This window comes from Gossypium hirsutum, chromosome A04, assembly GCF_007990345.1.
Source record: "Gossypium hirsutum isolate 1008001.06 chromosome A04, Gossypium_hirsutum_v2.1, whole genome shotgun sequence".
In the NCBI taxonomy this organism is placed as follows: domain Eukaryota; kingdom Viridiplantae; phylum Streptophyta; class Magnoliopsida; order Malvales; family Malvaceae; genus Gossypium; species Gossypium hirsutum.
In genome coordinates, this window is record NC_053427.1 from 51021383 (window position 1) to 51031437 (window position 10055).

Below are 10055 nucleotides of genomic sequence, written 5' to 3' on the forward strand. Positions count from 1 at the left end.
TAATTATTTTAATTAGAGTAATTAAATTAGAAAAAATAGAGTGACTAAAATAGGATGACGGTGTAATTTACTTTACCTAAAATAATAGTTCAATGGAAGTAAAATATTGAATAAAAATGTTTTTTTTTATTTTTTAAAAAATATTTATAATTAATGTGATGCAAATTTTTTTACTTATTAGTTTTTATATTAAATATTATATAATGATGTGTCAAAATCCCAATTTCTCAAGATTGAGTTTTATATGGTCTTATTCTGGTCCTATTTTGAAATAACTGATTATGATTATTTAGATATATTAATTCTCATATAGGATGTGTTTATTTTTAATTTTTTTTAAATAATATATTTTATGATATTTACAATATATATGTTAATTAAATAAGAATTGACCTAAATTATAATAAAAACACTGAGAGAATAAAATAACATTTTAAAAGGTTCAAGAGCTTGGAAAGTTCTTGTATTATAGTGACTGGATCAAATTAGTCTCACTATTATTAAATGGATTAAGTTAGCCACTGTACTACTAAAAAAATTAAATAAGTCCAAATTATAAAAAAATTAACATGTATTGTATAGAAAATGTCTTGAAAATTATTTTTTTCAATTGAAACAAAAGATTTCATTTAGAGAACCATAAAACTTTAAAAATATAAACTCTGATAAATAGTAAATGATATTTTTTAAATAGTAATTGTTAATTCTATTTCAATTTGACATTATTTGATTCTTTTTAATAGTTCATGGATTAAATTGATTCATTAATAGTAAAGAGACTAATTTAATTAAGCCACTATAATAGAGAGACCTCTAAAGTATATTCATTCATTTTAAAAGTATTTAAAAAAAATGAAATAACATATAGTATAAGATACTAAGTAATTGGATAAAATAATTCATCATTCGAATATTAATTAAAATTTCACCTAAAAAGCTATTGCTTTAATATTTTTAATTGCCTTTCAGATCAACGCAAAGGTAAACAACATTCACAATTATATAAATATTATGAAATAATAATAACTAAACATCTCAAATAACAATGAAAATCATACTCTCTTTTTTTTTTTGTAATGAAAACAAAACTTATTAAATAATGTTAAACTGTGATCTTTCCCGTAATTCTTTAAATATTAATTTGAATGGAAATGTTTGATAATGAATATATTTATAGTGTTAAATATTATTTTTAATTGGTATACAAGTATAACACTAATTAAATGGTAATTAATCTAAAATAATAAGTGTAATTTAATATGAATCCAAAGTTTAATTAACTAATAATAACTATTACCTTGATAGTGAAAATATTATTAATAAAATTATTAATTATAATTATTTTTATTAGTTATTTGGTAAGATCATAATTTTATATTCAATATTTAATAGAAATATTATTAATAAAATAATTATATTATATTATATTATATTGTATTATATTATACTATATTATATAGATTTTAAAAAAATATGAGTCTAACATTGATCACCTCTCTTTCAAGCGACAAGAGGGAGATAAATCAATAGTGGGACTAAAACAAATATAAATATCATGGCTTACTGTAAGTGTGGCAGATAAGTTGTAATATTTGTAGTATTGCAAAGGAACACTAAAGTATTCCAAGGATCGAACCCAAAGGAGTTGACGATTGAACAATTTCTAAATATTTGTAGTATTACAATAGAACACTTGGACTAGATCAGGAAATTAAGTCACATAGTTGTAAAGTATCGAACTCGTACTAGAACTACCTCACATGCAATTTAAGAGTGATATCTAGCTAACTTGGTTATTCCTATTGCAAACATAATTAGTTTACTAACTTAAAATGTCAATAGATATAGAGGCAACGGAAATGAACGTATGTATAAGTGTTATCCATCAAAATAAATTATGCGGATTGCTTATAGATATTTAAAAAGAATTGATCATATTTTTTCAAACAAATGCCAGCTATTCATGAATTATTGTGTTGATGCAGGTCCCAAAGTTCTTCTAGACTTGTAGAGTTCTTAGGCTTAAGACAGTTTAGAATTCAAATAACAGACACTCAAAACTGGTTCAAGCATTAGAAATGGTTAAGCACATGACATTATTCCCTACTTGCCCCTAATTTTTTTACAAACTCACCTCCTTATTTTTCGTTCCCTCGCCTACCTTATTTCTCCAAAATGCTAGAAGGTATTATGCGATATAAGTACTAAAAAATTGGTAATTGTGAATCGAAAGATTTTCTTTTTTCGAGCTCAACTTTGATTTAGCGTTCTTTTTCTTCATTTTCCATTCTTTCATTCACGTTTTTTTATTAATGTACTAAATCAGGTAATCTCTTCATTTTCTTTTTCACACACAAAGCCACCATAATGTTTCTACCTAGCCCTCAATGTCCATGGCCTGAATTCCATTACATAATGCATTTTAAAGATTGGGACAAAAAAGGATTGAGTACTAGACTCATTTAGGCTCAAGGTTTTGATATTAAGGTTACAAGGAAAGGGTACTTGAGGCTCAAAGATACGAGAACTGGAAGTATGTAGCAAAAGGTAAGCTTTTAGGCTCTAGGCTAGTTCAAACAATGCCTAAGGTTTTTCCCAAATTATTCACACAACACCAATTCTATCAAGCAGACATCTATTTAAACGAAAAATTAACAATTCAAATTATTTATCTACAATGATCCATATACTTTATTCATCCTATGGTACAGTTTATACATTTCATTTAGGTTACTGCCTCTACACTATTATACGCATTAACTAAATGAACTAATTAGTCTACAATTAAACACATCAAGTTGTCTAGTATCATTCGAAATTTACAGGTTTGGCAATTCAATGTACTTATTCAATATTTACAACTAATAACTTATTACCTAATTATATTCCAAGCACCATGCAATTACACAAAACAAAAATGAAAAATTTGAAATTTGAAATTTTTGAAGGTTTTTTAAAAAGGCCTAAAAATGAAAATAAACATACAAAACAATATAAAAGTAAAAAACTAAAACATATAAAAAAATGTGCATCCCTCCATACTTAGACTACACACTATCTTCAGTGTGTGCTCGAAAAAAGGATAGAAAGTTACCGGACTTCCCTCAGAGGAGCATCAAACTAGTTCGAGTGTCACCTCCTCGTCAAAGCTTGTGAATGTAGTGTAGTCTTCCAAGGCAATTCGCTACACATAGAACAAACACAAACAACTATAAAAATACAAAATAGAAAAATAGAAAAATAAGTCCAAAAGTAATGTATTTTATATAGTTTACATGCTGCACAAATAAATAAAATTAAAATTAAAATTGTGAAAGCATGCAACTATTCTGAGTCGGAGCTTAACTCCTCGATCATTGGTTGTTTCTTTTTACCCTTGAAGGTGGATCCATGTTGATATTGTGGTCAAATGTCTGACTCTTCCTCACTAAAGGTATGAATTGCTATTCCTCTCGGCTTCTTCGGCCAACTTGATTGCACAAAACCATACTCGATGCTTCTCGATTAATATGTGACTTTATTACTTCAATCATTTGAGTATTGTATTGGCTCATTTCTACCAACACATCAATCTTTGTTTGCATGGCACCAATAATCTTTTGCAAAGGGAGCTCATCTTTCTAACCTAAGGCTCAATCTTTTTTATTCTTTTGGTTACGACTTTTCTCTTGGTTTTGTTACTCCTTCAGCTTTTGGAAATCTCATGGCATTGAATCACCGATTACAAATGTAGGAGGGCAATGGTGCAGTTTAGTGGGATCTATGACTACCCCAACCTAACTGCATAAGTCTGTGATCAAATGGGGGGAGATAGATGCCAAACGCATCATTCTCTTTGCAACATAACATGCATTGATAGATCTAAGTTCTTAGAAAAGCATGATTTCGGTGCAAAATAAAAGTCAACAAGATAGCTCCAAAAATGCTAACCATTCAAGCATTAGGCGGGGGAATAACTCAGGTACAAATAAATTCCATCCAAAGTTTCACAATTGAAGACAATAATACATGGTCAAATGAAAGTGGTCGTCCCAACTTTTTGTCTTGAACCTATTCTCCCCTATTTTCCTTCAAGTATGATAGTATGACATCCATATTTAAGCCATAATAGCTAGAGATATCCATCAATTCAATATCATCATTTTCAAAAAATGAAATGCATAATATACACACATGGGGGGGAGAAACTTCCACCTCCTAGTTCCTAACATATACTTTACATCTTTCAACGTACCCAAAATTTGCATAGAATTCCAAAACTATTAGTATAACCATAAGAGTCGAAGGTCGGAGGCAAAAGCCTTGTCACCAATGAAATTAAATTAGGTCTAAAACTTTATCTCCTAAATGTGAGTTGGGATCAAAGCCACTTTTTTGGACAAATAATCATCCCCGAAGCTTAAGAACAAAATTCTTTAGCTTGTTTCAAGACAAATTTTGCACTATTAAACTCGGGTGACCGAATAGATAAAGATTGTGATTTATTTTGATGGGGAGGCATTTAGGGTTTCTCTATTTTAGTTACTAAAACGGATCAAATCATAAACAATTACCAATGCAAGAAGGAAGTATAACAATATATCAAGATAAGGAATGTGAAACCTTAACTCGTCGTTAATGATAAAGGTGAAGCCCTACTTACGGTTCTTCTTGTTGATTTAAGAAGTCCCAATGAAGGGGGAATAGAGACTTGCAAATATGAGAGAGAAAAACAAGACTTACAACAAAAAAGATAAAGTAGTGAGTTAAAAATAGCAAACAACTTATATAAGAAGTGCAATGGGGGGGAGAAGGATGGATTAAAAAAAATTAGGGGGTTTAGAGTTTTCATGAGTGTTTTAGGGGTTAAAATAAGGTTGCATTCACGGATCAGGATATTAAAAAAGACTATTTTGCTCGACCGAACATGAGTATAATGATATCCTATGCTTTTGGACCCTCGCCCAATTCAAATATGCCCGAGGTATAGTGATATCGATGGTTCGGTATCACAATACCATTGTGTGTAAACCAAATTTTTTATTTTTGAAATTCCAGGGTTTTGCGATACCATGAGTTCGATGTTGCAATACCTAAAAAAATTTGTCTCCCTAAATGAATATGTTGAAGAAATCGCGATATCCTCATTTGAATATCGAGATTTCACTGTATAACTCCCCAAAGAGTCCAAACTTATCATCAAAACTTCCTCTTATCCAACGATTGTCCTAGCAAGTTCTGAGAACTAACCATGCAACTAATCACATCCAAACTAAACAAAAGAAAAATCACAAATTGAAGTTCAAATAATTCAACTATATATTTACATCATGTCACATAAAAAATCCACGCTCATAAAGTACAGGATAGGGTTAAACCTTATTGAGAGCTTGGAGTGCCTCTTTGAGGTCCTATTCACATTCAAGTGCTTGTCCATCCATTTTATCAAGGTGTGTTTCATGCGCGAGATAGTGAACTTCCTTGAACGTATTAGGCATCCCTCCAAAATAAAATTTTGAAAATCGACCCGATTTATGATATTTATAGCAATAAACCTTAACTGAAATCATACTTGTGTTTTTGGATTAAGTGGATCCTTATTTTTTTTGGCTTTCAAGTAAATAATCTTCTTCACTATTCTCATCCCACGAACTATTTCGAGTGTGGACTTGAACCAATTGAATCAAAACATAGAACTAGAAAAAGTTTTCTTTTCTTTTTGGGGTGAAAACAAAAATTCCCTCTTCTTTAATAGAAATCGATAGAGATGTTATTCTGGAAAATTATATTTAATAGTTAATAATAAATTCTCTCTATGTTTTGGTAGAATAACAATCTCTCAAAGTTGCGTAAATAGCTCTACTGATGCCATCTATTTATAGGAAGAGAATGTATAACCCTTGTTGAGTTGTACTGGTTTATTTCAAATAGAAAAACAATTTCCTACTTAGAGTAGCAGAGGGGTGGACGGCATACCCTAGTATTCCTAGTAAGGTTGTCGCCCCCTTCATGTTACATGAGGGTTTTGAGCCTCTCTCACATTGAGTCAGACTACGAGTACTTCTTTGGCATTTTTTTAACCCAGTACTCTATAATGTGATCCAACCCGATTCAGTTTTTCTATTTCCCAAAATAAACTATAATATTTATATTAAAAATATTTCTTATCCCTAGTTTGCCGGAGTAGAATTTTAACAATTTTACACCTGGTAAAAATTTCACGATTTTGATCTTGGTAAAATTTCGAGAAAATATGTCCAATATTTCACAACTCAAAATGTTCACTATGACCGAATAGTTTATTTCATTTTTGGGCTTCAAAATAGTCCAAAAACATAAACTCATTCTTCTGATCATTTTTTAAGTAATCCATATAGGATTGCAAATTTCCATTTCCATTCTCGAAAACCTACATTCATTTTTAAATGATTTCATTTCTCCATTTCAATGAAAAACATAACAATTTTTAATTGTTTATCATTTCTCTTTTTCTATTCATTTCATTCTTTTCTATTCAAACACAATTCATTTTTGGTTTCAATGAGCTAGCAAAAGGACTAATTGGATATATGTAGTTGAGGCTCAAATGATTTATAATTAAGATTGGGCTTTTCAGCTGTTAATTTAAACCCATTTATCACAAATTTATTCCACTATAGTATCCTAATTGAGCTCTCCCCAACGACATACCATTACGAAAGCAACTACTTAGTACTCGTCCAATGACCTTGTCATTAGTGTGTTACCCTGATATGATATCCTTGATCTCTTTGAGATAATATGCATTCTCCCAATATGATCCTATTTTATCTCATGGTAACCATTACATCTTTCTTCACAAAAAGTAAATCACTATCAAATACAGATCAAGTCATCCATCACAAAGATAGATGACCCGTGGCCACGTTTACTTTTCATCAACCATGTAATGCCAAAGAGAGGATATCACTTACCCATGTTTTGGGCTATGAATTCTACTGTTGTGAATGACACTACATACTATAGAAGTTGTACACCCAATGCACTAGCTTTCGGTTCCTTATCTATTTGAACTCAAACTTTTACTTACATCAAAGTGTATGAGTCACGCATACATAGACCGCTATCTACTTAGGATTTAGGTATGCTACACTATGAATGTTCCAAGTAAATAAATCCATAAATGGATTCAGGATCTATTTTGCTTGGGTCTTATTTGATGTACTGTTAGTCTACTCAGTTACATCTATGTCTCTATTTTCTGAGAGTCACCCGCTTTGATACCCAAGATAATGCATATCCCCAATTGGACTTAACAGACAACATATTAGTCTTTTAATCAGTTTGCTTATTTCTGATTAGACTAAGGACATGTTTAGATTCATCTACTAATATAAGTTGTCTTTCCGTACTACAATCCGACCACATAATACCACTTAGTATTAGTTAAATATTTAGACAACCAATGAGCAACATTTTCTTCCATTTTGCTTTGCATGCAAAAACCATGTGAGGAAAATTATACAAACTATATTAATGTAATTAATGAATTTATTTTATTAACCAATTTGTTCGAAAAAATTATAAGTGTATATTTACGAAAATACTACACTTAGGGCACCAGATCTAACACCTAATATGTTTGTTTCTCCAACTCAAGAGGAAGATGTCAATTTTTCCCATAGACCAATTGGTAGGGAAACATCCCAAGTGGTGTATTGTAAGTTGTTCTATACAACTATAATGCATCATCCAAGTGAGCTAACAAATCCTTCCTATTTGGGTTCATCGTTTTTTTCCAATACTTTCTTAATTTTGTGATTGGAAACTTCTATTATTTGGCCACTTGCTTAAGGATGGTAAGCAGTGATGATGCGATGCCTCACACTATATTTATCTAGAGCACTTTCGAGTTGTCTACTACAAAAATGCAACCCTTCATCACTGATAAGAGCCCTGGGTGTCCCGAATCGTGAAAAGATGTTGTTCCGAAGGAACATGACAACAACTTTTGTGCCATTAGTCAGAAGTACAACAAATTCCACCTATCTAGACTCATAATCAACTGCTAACAAGATATATTTGTTCCTAAAGAAGTTCAGGAACGGCCCCATGAAGTCAATTACCCATACATAAAAAAAATTCACTTCCAGAATTATTTTCTTAGGCATTTCATAATGTTTGGAAATGGTTCTCATTTTTTGGCACTAGTTACATCATTTCGCAAACTCATATGCTTCTTGAATCATAGTGGGCCTCGAAGTGTCCCTTACAAGGAGAAGTATGGCATCCATTAAAAATACCCTTCAACTATTCTTCTGCAACACACCATCGGATGATTTGTTTAGCACACTTTCGAAAGGCATAGGGTTCCTCCCAAATGTAATTCTTAGCACCATGAATGATCTTTTTTTTTGTGACTAGATGCTTCTGCATGGAAAATGCCTCGCACCAAATAATTAACAATATCATCAAACCAATGTATGGATTCAATTCTGTCCTTCACATGATAACATTGGATAAGGAATAATTGCTAGTTTGTAAAAGATCCATTTATGGTGCCAGTCTTCCATTGGTCATCTTCAATCTCTAACCACGATAAGTGATCAGCCACCTGATTTTCTGTTCTTTTTCTGTCCAAAACCCATAGATCGAATTCCTACAAAAGCAAAACCCACCTCATTAGTTGATATTTGAAATATTTCTTTTTCATTACGTATTTTAATATTAAATGATTTGTATATACATAAACCTGATTTGCCATCAAATATAGTCAGAACTTTTCACACGCAATTGCCATCAAATTCAATTCTTAGCCCTTTTTTTTCCCTAACACTACCCCAACCACATAATCACTGGCATCGCACATGACCGCAAAGGGACCATTCCAATTTGGGCTTGTTATGATTAAAATTGTAACTAACTTCTGTTTCAGCACCTCAAAGGCTTTATGGCATGCTTTGTCAAAGACAAAAAGGACATCCTTTTGGAGGATATGAGTAAATGGTTTAGCTATTTGGGAGAAATCCTTAATGAAGGACTGGTAAAATCTCAAATGCCCAAGAAAGATCTAAATTCTATGGACTATCTTTGGATGAGGGAGTTTCTCAATGACCTCAATCTTAGCTTGGTTAACTTCCAACCCCTTCCTAGAAATTCAGTGCCCCAAAATAATCCTCTTATTGACCATAAAATGATATTTTTCTCAATTCAAAATTAGGTTCGTGTCTTCACATCTTTCTAGAACCCGTTCTAAATTAGCTAAATAGTCAATGAAAGAATCCCTATACAAAGAAAAGTAATCTATGAGCACATCCAATCCTTCTTCTATCATCTTAAAAAAAAATTTGTCATGCAACGCATGAATGTAGTCGGGGCATTACATAAGTCGAAAGGCATTTTTTGAAAATCATAGTTCCCAAAGGGACATGTGAATGTGGTCTTCTCCTAATCATATAGATGAATCAGGATTTGATGGTGTCTAGAGTAGCCATCAAGAAAACAATAGTACTCTTTCCCTGCTAGCCTGTCTAGCATTTGGTCAATGAATGGTAAATAAAAGTGGTCTTTCTAGGTGGCATCATTGAGCTTCCTATAGTCGATGCAAACATGCCATCTAGTTACGATGTAGGTCGGGACTAATTTATTCCTTTCATTAGGGACCACAGTTAAGTTTCCCTTCTTTCGAACACTCTGAGTCAGACTAACCCACTTGCTATCAAAGGTCACCTACACGATACCTGCATTTAGCTGTTTAGTTAATTTCTTTTTTTCATAACCTCTTTCATTGTGGGATTTAATCTTCTCTAGGAATCCATCATTAGATTTTTAGCTTCCTCTAATCAGATTTTATGTTGACATAGAAACGAGTTTATACCCTTAATATCTGCAATAGTTCATCCAATAGCTCACTTATATGACTTTAACACACGAAGTAGAGTCTTTTCATGTTATGGGATCAACTGAGCATAGATAATCACAGGTAACGTGTTGCTTTCCCCCAAATACCCATACTTCAAATTTTCAAGAAAATGTTTCAATTCCAATTTCAATGGTTTAACGATGGAGGGTATCATTTTCTCGAAGGTGTCTTTAAG